General features: G+C 45.7%; 1 protein-coding gene across 1 annotated transcript in view; it reads right to left on the reverse strand.

The window, feature by feature from the left end:
• Positions 1 to 22,344, reverse strand: part of SBF2 (SET binding factor 2) — a 553,147-nt gene that overhangs the window by 122,748 nt on the left and 408,055 nt on the right. The gene's annotated exons all lie outside the window — the stretch shown is intronic.

The following is a 22,344-nucleotide window of genomic DNA, read 5'->3' on the forward strand; positions in this document are numbered from 1 at the left end:
CATTCAAACACAAAATGCTGCTGGTAAATAATATTAAGGGGCAGACCGTCTTTTTGCTATCTGTTTTCCCACACACTGGGGTCTGAGTGGGGCTTGGAGGTACTACCACAAAAAAACCTACTACTGCTATTGAGCATATGAGATTGGATTCGTAGTTTCATGCTCTAACCTCAGAACACATCATCTTTCTGTAGAAATAATTTGCAGGTTGAGTCCTTTTTCCAAGTCAATTTTTATGGCCATGGTATAAGCCTTGAAATAAGGGGGAAATAAGTGGAAACACTGACAAAACTTCAACTATCATATTTTATTTTCTCCCATGCCACCCCTCACTCTTGGGAGAGTTCTCCGTGAACGTCTTCAAAACTACCTCACATTATCTTCCTTCAAAACCCTCCTTAAAACTCTCTTTTTTTGTGATGTCTAAAAAAAAACTTGACAGCAGTAAGGCTTCTGCTGTGCTAAGACCACTACTTATGCTGACCAAGACGGTCTCATTGTTTCCTTGTACTCCCGCATCTGTTGTCATTATTTTATACCCTCTTTCTCCATGATGCTTATAAAGAACTTGACATTGGTTGGGCCCTCAGTGTGCTGACACCACAACCCAGCATGCTGACCGATGCTGTCTCATTGTTGCCTTGTACTTTTCTGTCTGTACCCATCTGTTGTCTCTTTTCTCATATTTAGACAGCAAGTTTCTGGGGCATGGACAGTCTTTTTGTTCTGTGTTTGTACAGTGCCTAGCACAGTGGGGTCCTACTGCATGAGTAGGACTCCTAAGCACCGTAGTAATACAAATAAACAATAATAATAATATGTATATTTGAGAATATAGGTAAATAACAATCATTTTTTCTGTGCCAATTTCAACATGTTTAAAATGGGTAAAATCTCTAAATGGAAAGCTATTACCTGAGACCCTATACACATACACAAAACATTTTTAATTAGGGCATTTAGAAAACCACTGTGATTTTCCAAAATATGGGGATTACGATGTGGATAAACATTTCTCATATCGTTGAGCTTGTGGTTAGTACTCTTAGAACTGACCTCAGCCTTAAGGATAAACACATACCCAAGAGATTTTTTTTTCCTGTAAAGACTGAATATCCTCTGAAAGGATATCAAATTAAGAGCAACATTCAGCAGATATATTATGTCATCTTATCGCCCCTGCCCAAAACTACAAAAGATCTCTCTCCTTCCAAACCAGACTGATAGTCTATATTAAGATGCAGCTGAAACATAACAGGTTTTTCTAACATAAGCAGCATCGGGTTTTAATAAACTAGACAGGGAAAGAACAGCAAAATCCAATAATGGAAATGCTAGTAGAAACCTTTGTAGTATTTTGCTAATACAGTGCTTATTTAATGGAAACACTTAAGCCCTAAATGATATGACTGTATATTTTAATAGAGTATTAAGCCAAGAATTTATAACACAAACAGGTAGCATTAAAAGTTTGTCAACTTTTCAGGCCTACATAAATTCTCCTGTCGTCGGTTCAGATTTTTTATATCACACCCATTATGTGATCTGAGCACCTGTTGTTGCTGTTTTTCATTTTGTTGACACAAAAAAAGTGTCCACAATTGCAGAAACTGAGAATGGGAAAATACTGGTACAAATGCCATAAAATGTAATATTATAATACCATGTAATTCATAAAAAATATCTCTGTGGAACAAGACGGGTTCAGAACTGGCAGAATGAAGATATAAAATCTTGGTGTAAACAAAGATGCCACAAAGATGACAAAACAATTTTTAGTAGACATCTTTCATGATAGGAATGATGTGAATTTATGAAAGTGAGAAGGTGTGCCACAGTACTCTGAGCATAATAGAGTTTGGATGTAAGTGATTTTGGAGGTCACAGAAGAGGGAGTTGCAATAATCGAAGCCTACACTGGCAAATGCAAGAATAAATAAATTACCTAAGCCGTGGCTACACTTGCAAGTTAGAGTGCATTAAATCAGCCCAGGGCACCCTAACTCCTGAGGTGTCCATACTGGCAAGGCATGTAGAACGCCCAGACTCTGCGACTGGAGCGCTCCTGGTAATCCACCTCCATGAGAAACATAAAACTTGCTGCACCTCGGCTGGAGTGCTGCGGCGCCAGTGTGGACACCCTGGTCTGTTAGTGCGCTCTGATCCACTTCCAGAAGTGTCCCACAATGCCTGTTCTAGCCACTCTGGTCATCACTTTGAACTCTACTGTCCTGCCCTCAGATGACCAACCGTCAGACCCACCCTTTACATTCTCTGGGAATTTTGAAATTACCCTTCCTGTTTGCTCAGCCAGGCGTGGAGTGCTCTCAGCGCATCTTTCCAGGTGACCACGCCTCCACGCACCAGGCGATCCCTAGTATGGAGCAATGGCGAGGTGCTGGACCTCCTCAGTGTTTGGGGGGAAGAAGCTGTCCAGTGCCATCTGCACTCCAGCCGTAGGAATTACGATACTTTCGGGCAGATATCAAGGGACGTGATGGAAAGTGGCCATAACCAGGACGCAGTGCAGTGCAGGGTTAAAGTAAAGGAGCTGTGGAATGCCTACCACAAAGAGCGGGAGGCAAACCACCGGTGCTGCCCCCACGAGCTGCCATTTCTACAAAGAGCTGGATGCGATACTTGGGGGCAACCCCACCTCCACTCCGAAGACCACCATGGACACTTCAGAGGCCAGAGCAGCACAGAGTTCAACAAGACAGGAGGAGGAAAGAGGGAGCGAGGGAGCTTGGGGGGGGTGGCAGAGCCAAAAGACAGCCCGGCATCCCTAGATGCATGCAGCCAGGAGCTGTTTTCAAGCCAGGAGGAAGGTAACCAGTCGCAGCGGATGGTGCTTGGGGAAGAACAAACATCAGAGGAGGTGCCCGGTAAGTGGCTTTTATTTTGGGAAGGTAGTTGTTCGGTGCGAGCTCTTGCAGCGAGGAAGGTTGCAGAAAGAAGGGCTAAGGCTGCATGCATGCCTAGATACGGAATAGAGCATTGATGTGCTCTCTCACATCGCGGTAATCGGCCTCAGTGATCTCTTCAAAGGTCTCATGCAGAAGCTGGGCAATCTGCTTGTGCAGGTTCCTTGGCAGAGCTACTGTGCTCCTCGTCCCTGTAAGGCTAACATGTCCGTGCCACTGTGCCGTGTGGGGCGGGGGGACCATTGCTGCACACAGGCAAGCGGCATAAGGGCCAGTGCAGAAGCCGCATTGTAGTAGAAGACCCTTCCTTGCTTCCCAGGTCACCCTCAGCAGTGAGATATCTTCCAGGACGAACTCATCCTGTCGAAAATGTGGGGACAGTATAAGGGACCCCTGCAGCTGTTGGCTCTCCCCAAGGCACAGAACCCCAGAGGACAGTACAGCCCTGAAACAATCAGTCCTGCTTGCCCCTGTGTTTACTCACCATTTTGGGGCTCCTGTGGGTTATGTGCGCTCACTTTGGGATGGGCAATTTCTGATATTGTGTACACTGTACTTGTCTTTAAGTACGGACGAATCAGTGCTATGTCTGGTGTGAACAATGCTGCCTCTGTTAAGTGTTGCATTTTGGCTTTACAGATGCAACCTTGAGATCCCAGCCGTCCTTGTTATCAAGGGCCAAAAAACTGCAAAGAATCAGAAAGCGTCCGCGAAGAACCAAAGAGGACATGCTGCATGAAGTCCTGCAGCAGTCCCTTAATGAAAATCAAAAAGTACAAGAGTGGCGGGAGGGTGAAAGGAGGGTCCGCCAGCAGAATACGGCTTGCCAGCACCAAAACATGGAGCGGTTGCTAAGCATTATTGAGCGCCAATTGGGCTCGATACAGGAGCTCATAGCACTGCAGACGGAGCAGATCCGCGCCCACTGCCCCCGCAGCCCTTGTGCCAAAACTCTTTCCCTTGTGCTCCCATGTCCCCGCCAACCCACTTCCCCAAACATCCGGTTTCTTATCACCACCAGCTGCCTCCAGCACCTGTAGCATCACCACCCAGCCCTGCAAACTACGACCCTTACCCACTGCACTCAACCCCCATCAGCATGCATTTTAGCCAGCCTGAAGTGCAGCACTCATTGTACGGCACTCCAGACGGGAAGACTGAATATGATAATAGGACATACGCAAATCTGTGATTGTCCTGTTCCCCACCCTGCCCCCTTCCCTCCTCCCACACAGCACAGATGTTGCATGCCTTTTCTGTTTCCCCAGCAGTTGTATTTCTTTTCAATAAATGAATTTTTTGGCTTTGAAAACATTTTTTATTGCATTAAATAAAACATACCGTAGCCTAGGAAAGCAACAGGCACTGCAAGTCAGTGCATCACATGTAGCAAAAACAGAAGCCTACTAGCATTGGAACCACTGCACTGCACTCCTGTGCAGGGCACCAGATATTACTGGTGGCTTCAGCCTTGAATTGCTGCCTCAAGGCATCCCTAATCCTTACAGCCCTGCGCTGTGCCCCTCTAATAGCCCTGGTCTCTGGCTGTTCAAATTCAGCCTCCAGGCGTTGAACCTCCGTGGTCCATGCCTGAGTGAAGCTTCCACCGTTCCCTTCACATATGTTATGGAGGGTACAGCACGCGGCTATAACCGTGGGGATGTGTCATTGGCCAGGTCCAGCTTCCCATACAGACAGAGCCAACGGCCCTTTAAATGGCCTAAAGCGCACTTCACAGTCATTCTGCACCGACTCAGCCTGTTGTTGAACCGCTCTTTGCTGCTGTCAAGGCTCCCTGTGTAGGGTTACATGAGCCATGGCATTAAAGGGTAAGCGGTGTCTCCAAGGATCACAATGGGTTTTTCGACTTCCCCTGCGGTGATCTTCTGGTCTGGGAAGAAAGTCCCAGCTTGCAGCTTCCTGAACAGGCCTGTGTTCTGAAAAATGTGTGCATCATGCACCTTTCCGGACCAGCCTGTGTTAATGTTCATGAAATACCCACGGTGATCCACAAGTGCCTGGAGAACCATAGAGAAATACCCCTTCCGATTTATGTACTCGGAGGCTAGGTGGTCTGGTGCCAGAAATGGAATATGTGTCCCATCTATTGTCCCTCCGCAGTTAGGGAAACCCATTTGTGCAAAGCTAGCCACAATGTCACGCACGTTGCCCAGAGTCACGATTATTCTGAGCAGGATACGATTAATGGCCTTGCAAACTTCCATCAACATGATTCCAACGGTCGACTTTCCCACTCCAAACTGGTTAGCGACCGATCAGTAGCTGTCTGGAGTTGCCAGCTTCTGAATTGCAATAGCCACCTGATTCTCCACCTGCAGGGCAGCTCTCAATCTCGTGTCCTTGCGCCACAGAGTGCGGGTGAGCTCAGCATCCAGTCCCATGAAAGTGGCTTTCCTCATCCGAAAGTTCTGCAGGCACTGCTCGTCATCCCACACTTGCATGACGATGTGATCCCACCATTCAGTGCTGGTTTCCTGAGCCCAAAAGCGGCATTCCACTGTGGTGAGCAAGTCCGTGAATGCCACAAGCCACCTTGTCGACTCGCATAACGCATATAACACATCATCATCGGACTCCTCACTGTCACTCTGTAGCTTAAGGAGTAACTCGACTGCAATTTGTGATGTGCTGGCGAGACCCATCAGCATATTCCTCACAAGTTCAGGATCCATTCCCACAGACCGAAAGGGAAGACACAGCGCGCAATACAAAAAACTTTGAAAGATGGCACCAAATGTGGATGGAAGCACAGGGATTGCTGGGATGCGAAGCTATGCATCACAGGGCATTGGGACAGGACACAGAATGCCCCGCTCCCCTCTTCCCCCTTCCCACAAGCCACAGAGCCAGAATGGGAAGAGGTGCTCTGTGGGATAGCTACCCATAATGCACCGCTCCCAATGCCGCTGCAAGTACCGCAAATGTGGCCATGCCAGTGCGCTTGCAGCTGACTGTGAACACACGGCAGCGCTTTCCCTGCTGTGGTCTCCGAGGGCTGGTTTAACTCCCAGTGCTCTACATCTGCAAGTGTAGCCATGCGCTAAGTGTCAAATCTATGGCAAATGTGAACTATAATGGAGAGGAGATTGTAGGCGGACTTGCAGAGTGCAGTATAATTAGGTATAAAACTCAACAGAAAATTGAAGATGACTCCGAGCAAAAGGATATTACATGAGAAAGGGAACGATTAGATGGAGAGACACAATCACATATCCAATGAAGTGAGCTGTAGCTCACGAAAGCTTATGCTCTAATAGATTTGTTAGTCTCTAAGGTGACACAAGTACTCCTTTTCTTTTTACGGACACAGACTAACACAGCTGCTACTCTGAAACCAATCACATATCAGACTGCTTACATAGAAGAATGGACATCTTGGTTACACTCAAATAAATAAAGACAAAGATAGATGCTGATATGTCTAGGGAGGGCTTAAAAGAGAGGCTGAACATTATAGAGTGAACTCTGAAATTAAACTGTGAAATAATATACTAGTTTTGATGTTCTAAATTTAGGGTACTGGTAATTAATTCTATATAACTTGCTAGTGTCATAAAAATTCTACAAATAAAGATGACTACAAGCTATTCTGCATTTCATATTAATAGACAATGTGTTAGTTCCAAATCCTTCGGTCTTTTCTCAAGACTGATTCAGGCAAAACTCCCAACAACTCCAGTTGATGTTAACTGAAGTCACTTTGACTTTTGCCTGAATAAGTCTCGAATAAGACTACAAGATTTGTCTCTAGTTTGTTCTCAATTAACCCTCTACCCTCACCAGAGTATTCTAACATTCACATCCATTAGACATTTAGTCTTTGCTTTCCACAACAGGCCTTCATGCTTTTCATATAGCAATTGATACAGATAAATAATTCATCTTTCATTTAATAGATTCTGTAAGAAAGACATAACATACTAAATGATTACATTCTGGTTCCTTGAGTGATGTGGAACTGTTTACCTCTTTGAGAAAGTGTCTAAGATGACAATATAGATGTATGTTTAGAATGTGATACAGAGACCTGGCTGTCCTGAGTGTTACAATTTTTGATCTTCTTAGAGGTCCTATACTGTTATAACAAAAAGCTCCTCCCCACAGCTGAAAGGCGTCTGAATTGAACTGGTTATCTATTGAGGTCCATAAAGGAGATGAAAGAATTTACGAAGTTTAAGTTGTAAGGGCTTCATGCCAAATAAACGCTGTGTATAAGTCCTTAGTGAAAGTCTTTAGTTAGGAAAAGTATATTCCTGTTCTCATTTGGTCTAATTGATCCTAAGCTATGAAGAATATGGTCTCTCCACTTTGAAAAACCAAAACCCTATTACTAATTTGTTATGTAACTATTGTTCTGTGAGATGTGTTGCACATGTCCACTCCACTTCTGGTGTGTGCATGCCCAGTGCACCAGAGTTGGAGATTTTTCCCTTAGCAGTAGCTGTTGGGGCAGTGAATGTGCCCTTTGCTGGCTCATGCTGCTGCACTATGGTAAAAAGGGTAGAGACTTCCCAGGCTCTCCTCAGTTACTTCTAACCACAGACTCCAATATAAAGGGCTAGGGGGTGGCTTGTGGAATAAACATGTGCAACACATCTAGAACAACAAGAGTTACAGAACAGGTTAATATTTTTTTTCTTCTTTGAGCACAACCATTCCACTTCAGGTAACTCACAAGCAATTCAATCCGGAGGTGGATTTTGGATGCTACCTGAAAAATGAGTGAAGGACTGCTCATCTGAACTTGCATTATCTTTGGCATATTGAGCTATAGCATAGTGAGTTGTAAAGATATGTACCAATGACCAAGTTGCAGCTCTACAAATATCTGTTATAGGTATGTGAATCAAAAGAGCTGTGGAAGCTGATTGAGAACTTGTAGCATACGCTACCACGCTGCTTGGAGGGGGGACATTGACAATGCCATAGCACAGATATAAGCAGGATGAAATCCAGAACAAAGTTCTGTGCATCAAGACTGGAAGGCCTTTCATCCTGTCTGCAACTGACACAAACACTCGGCCCGGGTACTGGTGCCAGAGTTGATGATCCACTGCGTGAGGAGATTGGTACTGGATACTGTATCTTGCCTGCAGACCCCCTTCTCTGACCTCCTGAGTGCTTACTAGTGTATGGTACCAGGAAACTCAATCATCTAGTGGAGCTAAGTCTTAGCTCCTTGGACTGTTCCAATCTCTTGTGTTTCTTCCTTGGCCTCAGAGGATCAGTGCTGATGCTCCCGGGCAGTGACTGGAGGGGCACTTCTCAATGATGCTGAAGCACTAGTGTGCTCCTTGAACAGGAAGGCTCAGAAGGCAGATGCATGGAAACCTCCATAAGGATGTGGCACACTCTTGCCTCTCTCTCTTTGTTTGGGCTTAAAGTATCTATACATTTGTCAGCTTAAAGTCCCTAAAATATGACCTCCCACTGAAGCAGCTTAGGCAGGTGGAATGAGGTTGACTTAGGTCTTCTGCAGCCATCACAAGGCTTAAACCCTCAAGACCGAGGCATATTCAGGTTCTGAGTGTCAACACCCCACAACAAGAAGGAACCAATGCTCCAATAAAATAACAAAAAAAACCCCAACAAATAAAACACATACTAAACAATTAACATCTAACAAGAAACAACTATTCACAGAAAGATAAGATAAATTCCCTGTAAGGGGAGAAAATTTGCTCTGACTACCAATCATGGGCAGTAAGAGGAAACTGCGGGGTAGGTGAGGTGGCTTTGCCCTTCATACCATCATGCAGCAGCACAAGGCAGCAGAGGGTACATATACTGCCCCAATGGGTAATGCTGAGGGAAAAATCTCTGACTCTCGTGCACCTGAAGTGGAATAGACATGTGCAATGACTTAAAGAACCACCATCATAATTATTTATCCGGTGTCTCAGGATGCGTACTGTTTGTCCCATATTTAATAATTTATCACTACCCTTTTCTTCCATCTCTCGTTTTACTTCTCACATCATGATTGCTTTTGATAGAGAGATGTTTCTTTAAAATGTTTTCATTGAACTTTAATACACCATCCCTCTTAATCCAATAATGAACCATCAGTAAATCCCTTCCTCAAATGTTCTGGAAAAAAGGGCTCATGTTCTATAAAAGGTACCACATGTGCCAACTGAATAAATTTTTTGTACATTTTAAAAAGATTGTATCAGTGAAACAGGAAGTCTGTTTTACCCAATTCCATTACCAAAATGTTTTCTTCCAACTAAAGTAAGCAACATCATGACAAAATGCCTTGCCTGGGGACTTAATATAAAAATAATGGTGGGTGGATGTGGGTGTACAAACAATGGTTCTAACTAAGAATTAACCTGCTAATCCCAGTGTTCATTTTTGCAAAATATTTTTTCAGTGTTTCACTATGAGATTTAGATTCAAAATTGTCATCAGTATCCAATTTAAATTTTATTGGAGACTGGATGGCTCAGAAGTGGGGAAAAAAACCAACAAAACTTAAAGTGATACATTTGGATGAATCTGTTACAAGTAAACTTGTAGCTCTCTTGGCCAAGCGAACAATTGTTCAGGACTGACACAATATCTTGAACCACAAATGAGGTCAATTGCATAATTTAATCATGTATTGCGATCTATGAAGTAATTAGTCACTGAAGTATCTAAATGTGTTACCTTAAATGGTATATGTTGATTTTTATGTAACATATCCAAGACATGAGATAGCTTACTACATATCTTGTTTGCCAAAACAAGATGATCACTGACAAGTGCTTTAAATCAAGCCATTAGAAACATTAACTGATTCAGAATTCTAAATGGAACACTTGGGATACTGAATTGCAAGATCATCCTAGTCATCAAAATTTACAAGAATGCTCATTACAATGGAAAACTTAAAGCCCTACATTTTCTATACAAAACAGATAAATTTGGCTTTCTAAAGGGGAATGTTTTTCATTATGTTATTTTCTTTAATCATTTATGGGTGAATTAAATATTCACTATTATGAATGCTGAATAATAAAACTTGAAAATTAGGTCAATAATCTGTCATGTAATGTAATTTTCCATACACAGATGTAGCTATACAGGCTACTGCATATAATTAAAGATTAAATTATTTGAACTCAGAAGTCAAGCCTACATGAAATTCAAGCTTCTATTCAAAAATTCAAGAAATCTATTTCTTGGAAACTAGAAAATCCTTACTGGATCTTCATTGACAGAATGTAGCATCAAAATGCTCCCTATCCCCATCTCAGCAGGGGTAAGGGGTTGAGGGAGTAGGAGGAATGTTTGATCAGACTGCCAGGTGATAGACAAACCCTAAGGTGCTGAGAGAAAAGGGTGGGGGGAGCCTTCCTCCCACAAAACCAACCACATGGAGATCATTCCTGGGTGTGGAGGGGCAAGGGAGGAGAGGTTTTTCCTGCCTATCCCTATTGCCCAGTGTCTCGGCTGGGACGGTGGGAAGAAGGTATTAACTGTCTCTCATGGAAGACCCTTTTCTATATATGAAGCCCTCGGGGCCTGCAGCAGCCATTCTGTTGCAGTTGCTGCCCCGCCCTATAAAGGAGGTATAGTTGGAACTGTGTTTCCAAGGTACTGTGGGTTTGATTAATTGTCAGTTTTTTTGTGATCAGGAAGGGATTTTTTTTTCCTTTGGGGAAACATTGGGAAGTTGTCCAAATTGTTTTTTGCCTTCCTTGAGCACTCTAGAGGCCAAATATAGGTTAATATGAACTAGGAAAAGACAGGTTTCAGAGTAGCTGCCGTGTTAGTCTGTATTCGCAAAAAGAAAAGGAGTACTTGTGGCACCTTAGAGACTAATCAATTTATTTCATCGGATTCCGATGAAGTGAGCAGTAGCTCACGAAAGCTTATACTCAAATAAATTTGTTAGTCTCTAAGGTGCCACAAGTACTCCTTTTCTTTTTAAGAAAAGACAGTTACCTTTTCCGTAACTGGTGTTCTTCGAGATGTGTTGCTCATGTCTATTCCACAATAGGTGTGTGTGCTCGCCACTTGCACCAGTGCCGGAAGTTTTTCCCCTAGCAGTACCCATAGGGGGAGCACTCCAGCGACCCCTGGAGTGGTGCCTCCATGGCACGGTATAAGGGGAGCTGTGTGCTCCCCCCACCCTCAGTTCCTTCTTGCCAGACAACTCCGACAGAGAGGAAGGAGGGCGGGATGTGGAATAGACATAAGCAACACATCTCGAAGAACACCAGTTATGGAAAAGGTAACTGTCTTTTCTTTTTCGAGTGATTGCTCATGTGTATTCCACAATAGGTGATTCCAAGCCATATCTTTTGGAGGTGAGAGGAGTTCACAGATCCCCAGGATGGAGTACGGCCCTGCCGAACTCGGCATCATCCCTGATTTGGGAGTCAATCGCACAGTGTGAAGTACAAATATCCTGGATATTGTGTGGGCCACAAAGGCAGCTGACGAGGCCTGGGCCTGAGTCGAGTGTGCCTTTACAATTGGTGGTGGGGGAACTCGCCAAATCATAACAGGTGCGAATGCATGAGGTGATCCAGTGGGAGAGGCACTGGATGGAAATCGACCGACCCCGCATGCGTTCAACTGAGGTAACAAATAGCTGAGAGGACTTCCTGAACAGCTTAGCTCGTTCCAGGTAGAAAGTCAGCGCCCTACGCACGTCGAGTGTGTGGAGGCGGTGTTCCTCACTGGACGCGTGTGGCTTGGGGCAGAGGACAGGCAGGAAAATGTTCTGGCCCAAATGATAAGCGGAGACCACCTTAGGGAGGAACGTGGGGTGTGGGCGGAGCTGAACCTTATCCTTATGAAAAACCGTGTACGGGGGCTTGGAAATCAGGGCCCTGAGCTCCGAGACCCGCCTGGCTGATGTGATAGCAACCAGGAAGGCAACCTTCCATGAGAGGTGAGACCAGGAGCACGTGGCCAGAGGTTCAAACGGGGGCCCTGTGAGACAGGATAACACCACATTCATGTCCCACGGTGGGACAGGGGGCCTAGCATATGGAAAAAGACGATCCAATCCCTTAAGGAATCGTCCAGTCATAGCATGGGAGAACACTGTGTGTCCCTGCACCGGCGGATGGAAGGCCGATATGGCTGCCAGGCCCTGGGCTCTAAGGTGAAGGAGGTAGTCCAGGATAAGCTGGATCGGGGTGGCCACTGGGGAAACACCCTGCTCGGAGGCCCATCTGGAGAATCGGGACCACTTTGCCAACTAGGCGCGGTGTGTGGAGGGCTGCCTACTTTCCAGAAGGACACGCTGGACTCCCTCTGAACACGTCCGCTTTCCCCGCCTAGCCATTGAGCAGCCACATCGTGAGGTGGAGAGCTGCTAGGTTGGGATGGAGGAGGCAGCCGCGGTCCTGGGAGAGCAGGTCTGGGCGGAGTGGCAACTGCTGCGGTGGAGCCACTGCCAGGCCCATGAGGGTCCCGTACCAATGCTGCTGGGGCCATGCCGGGGCAATCAGGAGAACCTGTGCCTTGTCCATTTTTACTTTCTCCAGGACCCTGCTGATGATAGGGAACAGGGGGAAGGCATAGAGAAACTGGTCCGACCAGGACAGGAGGAAGGCATTGGAGATAGCACCCTTTCCCAGACCTCACCTGGAACAGAACCGGGGGCAGCGTGGATTCTATCTTGTCGAGAACAGGTCCACCTGGGGAGTTCCCCGCACTCGAAGAGCTGGTGAGCCACTTCCAGGTGGAGGGACCACTCGTGCTGGAAGAAGTCCCTGCTCAAGCGATCTGCCTGCATGTTGCGGGCGCCCGGCAGGTGGAAGGTCCTCAGAGAGATGTCCTGGGCTATGCAGAAGTCCCACAGTCTGAGGACTTTGAGGCAGAGGGCGGAGGATCGGGTCCCACCTTGCCTTTTGATATAGAACATCGAGGCTGTATTGTCCGTGAGGACCTCCTGACCACCTTGCCCTGTAAGTGCGAGAGGAAGGCCATGCATGCCGGACACATTGCCTTGAGTTCCTTGACATTTATGTGTAGGGACAGCTCTGAGGCCGACCACAGCGCTTGGGTCTGAATGGTCCCAACATGGGCCCCCCAACCCAGGTCTGACGCATCGGACACAAGTTCCAATGACGGGTCACGCACGGTGAGGACCTTGTCCATCTTGTCCCGGGCCTGGGAGAACTCCAAGGCCAGCCAAAGCTGGAGAGGCCTCATTCGGAGCCTGGCGTGGCGGACCACATACGTGCACGCAGATATGTGACCCAGGAGCTGGAGGCATGCTCCGGCCGTTGTCACAGGGAACTTTGTGACCGTGTCAATGAGCCCCTTTATGGTCCCGAATCTGTCAGGTGGGAGGGAGGTGGTGGTTGATGAGGCGTCGAGGAGCGCCCCGATAAACTCTATGTGCTGGACCGGGACTAACGTGGACTTGGTGTCGTTTACTAACAGGCCCAAGGCAGCACACGTGGACAATAGAAGCATCACGTGATCCCACATCTGCGACCGGGAGCTGCCCTTGACCAGCCAATTGTCCATCTAGGGAAAGATCTGGACTGCCCGGCACCTGACATACATTTTGTAAACACCCTTGGGGCAGTGGATAGGCCAAACGGGAGGACAGTAAATTGGTAGTGATTCTGTCCCACCAGGAAATGGAGGAAGTGTCTGTGCCCCTGGAATATGTGGATGTGGAAATATGTGTCCTGCAGATCCAGGGCGGCATACCAATCCCCTGGATCCAGGGAGGGGCTGATGGAGGCTGGGGAGACCATGTGGAACGTGAGTTTGACCATAAACTGGTTCAGATCCTGCAGGTCCAGGATGGGCCTGAGTCCCCCTTTGGCCTTCGGGATAAAGAAGTAGTGGGAGTAGAACCCCTTGCCTCTGAACTCCCCGGGGACCATTTCCACTGCTCCCAGGTCTAGGAGCCGCCCCACCTCCTGCTCTAGCAGGGCTTTGTGCAAAGGATCCCCCAGAAGGAATGGGGGTTGGGGATGGTTGGGCGGGGGTGAAACAAATTGCAGCGTGTAGCCCTGGAAGACTGTGTTGAGGACCCAGTGGTCCGAGGTTAGTCGCAACCGCTCTGGGAGGAAGGCACACAACCGATTGCAGAAGGGAAGCTTTATTGAGGGGGGATCCCCTTCAGGAACCGTCAGGGTGCCCCCCGGCGTCCCATCAAAACCACCTTTTTCCCGCCTGCTTACCTTTGGAGGACCCAGGCTACAGGGCAAGCCTTGACTGCCTCTGAGGGCACCTCTTATAGCCTCTTGACTTTTTATGGGCAGCCGGGGCAGGGGCCTGCTGCCGCTTAAACTTAGTTTTGGCCGGAGCCGGAAAATAAAGACCCAGGGTCTGCAGGAGTCCTTCATGCCATGCAGCTGTGTATCCGTTTGTTCCGCAAACAGCCTTGCCGTCAAACGGGAGATCCTGCATGACTGACTGCACCTCACTGGACAGCCTGGAGCCACGAAGCCCTTCTCATTGACACCGCCAAGACCATGGATCGAGCTGCCATGTCCGCTGCATCTGACGCCGCCTGCAGGGATGCCCTGGCAGCAGCTGCACCCTCCTCCACCAGTGCCTTGAACTCTTTCTTATCGCACTCCTAGATGGAGTCCTCTAATTTGGGCAGCGAACCCCACAATTTGAATTCATATCTGCCCAGGAGAGCATGGTGGTTGAAACTCGAGGATGAAAAAACCTTTCTGCCAAGAGTCCAGCCTCCTTGAGTCTTTATTTTTTGGAATGGGGGCTGGTTGGCCCTGCCGCTCCCTGTGGTTGACCGACTTGACCACCAGGGAGTTGGGCGTTGGGTGAGTGTAGAGGTACTTGTGCCCCATGGTGGGTACAAAGTACTTGCTTCCGCCTTCTTCGAGATGGGGGACAGGGAAGCCTGTGTTTGCCCCAGGGCATTTGAAATCTTTGCCACCCCCTCATGGAGGGGCAAAGCTACCCTGCCCGGTGCCAAAGATGACAGTACATTGAACAGGAAGTCCGAGGGCTCCTCCAGCTCCTCTGCCTGGAAGTGAAGGCTTGATGCCACCCATTTTTAAAGTTCTTGATGGGCCCTGAAGTCTTCCTGTGGGACGGAGGGTTGCGGGAGCCACTACTGCCTCATCCGGGGAGGGCGAGGAAGCCGGTACGGTGCTCTGGGTATCCGCTGGCACTGAAGGGTCCACCACCTGGTTGGTCTTTGGGCACGGTGCTGAGGATGTACGTCCCACCAACCCTCTCCTTGGGGGCCTGGAGAGGGAGGCCGACGGCACCTCTGAGGCCCTGGGTACCAAACAGGCCTGCACCGGGGGCTGCGTCGGAGGCCACGGTGCCCACTGGTACCACTGTGCCAGCCACTGGGCCTGGTGCCACTGCACCTGCTGTGGCACCGATGGCCCCAGCTGTTTGGCCTAGCCCATGGAAGGGTGACTACGAGTGGAGATCGGGCGGACGAACAACCTGCCACTGTCACGGGACCGGGAGGAACGGCGGTGCCGGGAGCGACATTGCCCACGGGACCACGATCTGGATGAGGAGGACCGGTACCACCTGTAGCTGCTGCTCCGCGATCTGCTCCAACAGGCGGACCTGCGACGGCGTGGTGTGGTGCCAGCGAGCAACACCCCAGGCTGTGGAGACAGTGTCTTGGCGGAGACTTGGAGTGGGATTCCGAGTGGGAACGGTGACGACGTCCGTGCCGCAACCGGCTGCGGTAACCCCTGCAAGACGAGGACCTCTGGCGACGTCTGCCTCAGTCCCGTCAGTAATCGCTCCATGGTGTGGAGCAGTGCTGGGAGCCCCGATCGGACGGTACCCAACCAGACAGTCTGGTGGGAGTCGAGGACAAGCCACAAGGACTGCATACCAAATGGTTGCTGGGTGGAGGATGGCGTCGGGAACGTTCCCATGACCAAGACCGGTGCCGGGGGTGACTGTGGAGAACCCAGCAGTGGTTTGCCTCTGGAGCGAGGGGCTGACACTGGCGGCACTCCTGGTACCGGCATGGTCATGACAGGGCCTCCGGCGTGGATGGCATCCGGATATCTGGGGAGGCCTGGTCCGATGCGGCCAGGCTACTCTGCTCAATGTGAGTTGGAGGCCTAGAGGCTGGAGGGGATCGAGGACTGCCCAACATGGGTCTAGTCTCTGCCCCTGGTTTACCTCGGTGCCGTTGCGAAGAAGGCACTTTCTTAGCCTTCTTATGCCCCATAGACGGGGAGCAGTGCCGACTAGTTGAAGGCACCGGGAGGTCGCTGCGCACCGATGCCGCAGTGCCTGGTGCCGACTCGGAGTGGTGCGCTGGAGCCGGGGTCAGCGCCGACTCCATGAAAATGTCCCGGAGCGTAATGTCTCTTTCTCTCTTAGTCCAAGGTTTAAATGACTTGCAAATTTTGCAATGATCACTGATATGGGTCTTACCCAAACAGACAATCTGCGTGCGGATCACTCCTTGGCATAGATCGCTGACAAGTGTTGCACGCCTTAAAACCTGGGGCGTGGGGCATGCCCCGGCCCGGGTACTAACTAAATGAACTAACTGTAACAGCCAACTAACTACAGGTATTAGCACTGAACGAACAAAAGGTTCTGGGGACGAGCTACAGCAAAGCTGGAGCAGCACAGTTCCATTGATCCTTCACCAGCAGCAAGAAGGCACTGAGGGAGGGGGGAGCACACAGCTCCCCATATACCATGCCATGGAGGCACCACTCCAGAGGTCGCTGGGGTGCTCCCCCTATGGGTACTGCTAGCGGAAAAACTTCCAGCACCGGTGTGCATGGCAAGCACGTACACCTATTGTGGAATACACATGAGCAATCGCTTCAAGAAGAATAGGAATTTAAATGATGTACATTTATAAGTGGAATTCAGAATTTTGCCAACTTGTGGATGAGAAGCTCAAAGGGTTTACCAGATGTAAATATGGTAAGAGACCCAGGAAATAACTGGTGGAACCTATTATTATGTAGGATGAAGAGGACATCTTACATCTTAGAAGTCTGAGGGCTAGTCTACACTATAAAGGTTTTGCTGATATACTCTGATATAGTATATGAGCTTTGGGTGCCACATTTTAAGAAAGATGTGGACAAACTGGAGAGAGTCCAGAGGACAGCAACAAAAATTATAAAAGGTTTAAAAAACCTGATCTGTGGGGAAAGGTTAAAAAAACTGGGCAGGTTTAGTCTTGAGAAAAGGGTGACCTGATAACAGTCTTCAAATACATTAAGGGACTGTTACAAAAAGGATGGGGATCAACTACTCTCCATGTCCACTGAAGATAGGACAAGAAATTGTGGGCTTAATCCACAGCAAGGGAAATTTAGGTTAGATATTATGAAAATTTTCTAACAATAAAGATAATTAAGCATTGGAATAGGTTGCCAACGGAGGCTGTAGAATCCCCATCATTGGAGGTTTTGAAGAATAGGTTGGAGAACACCTATCAGGGATGGTCTAGGGGGCTGTACTAGATAACTTCTCAGAGTCTCTTCTAACTCTATGTTTCTATGATTATATTGGTAAAACTCCCTAGTGGAGATGGTCTTTTGCTGGTATAGTTAAACCTCCTCCCTGAATGACAAGAACTTATACTGATGAAAGGACTCTTTTTCCAGTATAAGTTGCACCTTCATGGCTTTTTTTGCCGGCATAACTTATGTTGGTTAGAGGTGTGATTTTTTCCACATTCCTAACTAATACAGCTCTGGTGGCAAAAACATGTAATGTAGACCTGGCTTGTGGTACACATTAAAGTGTATTTTATTTTTGGGGGAAGAGTAAGAGAGTTGCAACGTGGTCTGAATCCTAGAGGTTGGGATGAAGGGAGCAAACCCAGAATACTGGCTATTTAGCATGAGGCTACTTAACACTGCAGTGTACTCAAGTAAATGCATGGTATTTTAGGAGAAGTGAGATAAATCCTCCATAAAAGTTAAAATTAATGAAGTTCACTTCAAAATGCATCTCCATACCGGTACTTCGTTGTTCTGTATCCTGATCAATATTTCTTGTTCACCTAAGTTCATTTCTTTATTTAAATGCATAACTTCAGTATATGTAGGTGAAATTCACCACAAGTCCTGTACACCACTGAAGCACTATTTTGATTACTTACATGAGATTTAAATGATACACAGGGCTTATGTTGGTCTACTGCACAGGTGTGAATTTCACCCACATTGTTTAAGGATGATGAACTGCTAGGATAGATTAGTCAATGGGAGACCTGAATGTGTGTGTAAAAACAGAATCTGGCCCCCAGAAATAAATGGCAGCAAATGAAACTCACAACAAAGACAACCCCAAAATAGGACAGAGGTAACAAGAGACAAACATTGTCTTAATTTTTTTTCAGTCCATATGTTTTAAGGTTTATAGAAAAATTAAAAATACTGAAATGTATTTACTGTTTTATATGCCACTTTACAGCCTGCTGCTACAACATCTAATTCATGTTTGTATTAGAATTAATCCAGAAAGGATGGTAAAAATTCAAAATATTGTGTGCTGTTACTCAAAACAGTTTTGGGTTTCTGAACCTCAGGTTCATTGCAGCCAGGTGACGCTTTTTACCTTTACCTTTATCTTTTTTACCTTTATTGGATTAACTCATTATAGTGGCAAAAGTTAGTGGAAAAGTTTAGAGTTGTCAGATTTGAAGAAAGCTGCTTGCTAGCCTTCCTAACCAGAAAAGTCCAGCTACAGGAAGTAAGGTTAAAGGTCTCAGTGGAGAAGACTTTCTCCCCTGTTGAACTTACTCCCATTTTCATATAGCCAAAGACAACATAGTATTTGTCATGGAACTTCTTACAGTACTTATGTTCCTAATTCATAGAAAGAAAACCCCATACAAAGAGGAAAAATATAACAGAAATGAGTTAATTACAATATTCCTCTTGACTTCTATGACAGTTGCTTTGAGCTCTTTTATGTTTGTAAAGAACTTTGAGGACATAAGGTACCACAAAATGTTAAGGATTATTATGAAAAAAAGTAAAGGAAAATGTCCCATATACTGTAGCATTCTTCATGGAATCAGTTAAGTGAAATACTTTTGTCTATCAAGAAACATCTACCAGGAGAACACTATACTTTTTTTGTTTTATACAACTCTGTATTAGAAAGCAAATAAAGAACAAACAACAGAGGACATCTGCAAACCTTGGACAATATATTTTTATCTTCAGGCATACATAAGTTTTATTTATTTATATTGTTTAAAATTTAAACAAAATTCCATAAGTATTACTAATAGTAAGCTAAAACCTTTTCTGATCAGAGGCAAAAGATTTGTTTGCTTACATGACATTACAGTACACAGTGAAGAGGACTGCTATCACAGATAAGTCACATTCTGTTAATAACTTATGTCTAGTATGTTAAATGCTTTTAAAAAAGTATTGTGATTTTAAAAAAACATTGTGATTTTTTGTAGAAAATATTTAAAGCGTTTTTTCAGCTCGCAAATATGTACTGACTTGTTGTCTATGAATTGAATGCTGCCAACAATGAGTTAGTATACTTCCACAATCACATCCTGTACTGTCACATTTCACAACAGCTTAGTTTGGAATTTTACTGGACATCCCAAAAGCCAAAGCCACAGCATGGTGCAAACTGAAATAATCTGTCTTGTTATTTTAATTAAATACATGTAGTAACCCCCTTACAGTAAACTTCTCATAATCAGAGACATTAGGAGATTGAAAAGATCTATTAGATCACCCTGTTCACCCAATGCCAGGGCACATTTGTTCCCTACAATATATTTTTAATGCTTTTTCAGTATACTGTTAAATGTCTCAAAGGATGGAACTTTTACCACTTCCATTGGAAAACCATCCTACAGTCTAACAAACCACACCATTAAGTAAGTTTTGCGTGTTGTTCAGCTTAATTTTTCTTCTTCTTGATTGCATTTATGATTCCAACACCTCTTTATGCCTATTTGGACTATCCTAAATAATGCTTCTTCTGCTGCAATATATATATACTTTAAATACTTGTAGCTGTACAGCATTCATACATATACAGTAAAGATGCCTGGAAAGTAAATAGAACAGTTCCACTGAGGAGTTGTCATCACTTTTGCTTTATGAACTTAAACAAAGAGATAACAAAGTAAACTTCTGGCACACTTTCAACTAAATGCCTCTCTTGTAATAATTTTAGCTCATTGGGTAATTCAAATGAATGCACATTATGAATACTAATATTTCCTATGCACAGTACCTTAGATGTGGAATTGAGACGTTGGATTACTCGTTTTTACTATTTGATCTGAAGGAACAGGAAATGATGTTAATGATAAGATTATAATAGTTAAAGATGGAAAAATCTATTCCACTGCAATTTCAGGATATACTGGTATTATGGTCCCCAGACCCAGGGATAAATCAGTTATTAAACTGGTACATTTGAGTTTTAGTTATAAAAGACTGAGAAGATACTTAGCAGTTCTGTAAATTTCATGTTTTTGAATTAAATTTTACAGCATCTCTAGATTTATTGTAGGGTTTGTCTCACTGGTAATTCTTTTGGGATACAACCCCTTTGTGAAATAGTTCAAATTGCACATGAGACACAAAAGGGTACCTCTGGAACATGGCATAAAGTAAAACAAATACCCTTAACAAATTTGAGATTCCTGTTTACTCCTGGCCTCAGATTCTTCAACTATCATTAAGATTGTGCTTCTTGGATGGACCATTTCAAAGTGTATTTAAAATGCCTATTACATTTTATACTGAGGAGTGATAACAAAAACATTATTAAAAGAAGCAAATAATTACAAGCACCACTATAACTTCATTTACGGAAAATGTAAAAATAGTCATAGTAGAGTTCAGGGTATGGATTGTCAACAAATGTGTGCAACAGAATTAGAATGCCAATGGCCTCTACACTGGTTTTTCCTGAAGAGAAATAAGATAATGAGAAAAAAAATCTATCCTATAAATATCGTTAATAACACTGATAAGCAACAGAGCAAGAAAAGCCATGACATATATTTGGTTCTAATAACAAATCTAATTCTGTGCCAGAATACATTTTAATAAAAATAATAACCCCCCAAACAATTTTCCCTAGCTTAGTTTGAATTTTGTATGTCCCTTTGGGCTGATCACAGATAGCAACATGTCTAGTGAGAATCTGGAAAGCTTTTATTCTTCTAGCTAGGGCTGCTATAAAGGGAAGCCCATTTGAAGAGAGGAGAGAATCTTCCAGCCTGCCATTCAATAAGCTATGAGGTCCCTCACAGGAAAACTCAGGTGAGGAAATAGGATGAGCAGCAGTATTTGTGAGGCAAACCTGCAGCCAGCCCAGGGCTTCTTGCTCACATCCAACAGAGCCGTGGGGAGTCACCACTCAAACACGCAGCAATACCTCAGCTGCACTAACTTACTCTTCCTACAGAGCCTGTAATGACAGCCTTTAGGCATGCAGCAGCAGCCTATCCTGTAGTACAGCGTGGGTCAGATGACCCCCAAACTCCATTTCCCAAACTCCATCAAAGCTGCAGATCAGTTTGTACAACAACACTATACCGCCAGGAACTCTCCTGCAGCCCTGCAGTGCATCAGACGCTTGAGACTCCAAGCCTGCTCCTGATCCTGTTCCTCTATATTCCCCAGCCTTGCCTGAGCTCATTCCACTCTTGTCCTTGCCCTACTCTAATCTTGCTCAAGCCCTGCTACTGACCTGCTTACAGCCTTGCCTCTGCTTCCTGATCCTCCTTGGACGCTGACTATCCGGCTTTGACCTTTGGCCTGGACATGAACCCCGGCTACAGTACTGACTTGGCTTGTCCCTGGATTCTGGTCACAGAGCTTTGACCCCTGGCTTGCACCTGGTTTCCAGCTACAATACTGATTCTGATCTCGGTTCTGACCCTGACCTGTCCCCAGATCTCGATTCCAGTGCCCCCTTGATCCAGGCCCAACCCTACATACAGCTTCGACCTCCGCTCCAAACACTAGGAATGGGTAGGAAGGGAAGCATGCCTGACAGTAGTCCTCTCCTCCTTGATGGTGTCCTCTCCTCAAAATCAGAAATGGAGGACCACCACCAGCTGCCTGACTCAGTGCAGCTCTCCAGAATTAGTACCAAACAAGTAATGGGGGATAAGGATGGTTTAAAAAAAATATAGGTACCAATTTCCTAGGAAAAATGCCCATACACAGCCCTCTCCACGAAGACCCATGAGAGGTTGAGACCTATTTGTTCCAGTCCAGCATAAATTTTGGAAGACTCTAAAGAATTTGAAATATATTTTAAAAGTTCTATTCATCTTCCAACTCCAAATGGAATCCCTGTACTTAGACCCTCCAAAAGTTCCCCTGCTGATCTGGCATTCTAAACAACGTTTTTTAAAAACAGATTAAATCTTAATTTTCTATCAAAAATATAACCAAAATAAAACCTGCTTCTGCATTTTTGCCAAGGAATGTGAGTC

The sequence above is a fragment of the Eretmochelys imbricata genome, chromosome 6, assembly GCF_965152235.1.
Source record: "Eretmochelys imbricata isolate rEreImb1 chromosome 6, rEreImb1.hap1, whole genome shotgun sequence".
NCBI lineage: Eukaryota > Metazoa > Chordata > Testudines > Cheloniidae > Eretmochelys > Eretmochelys imbricata.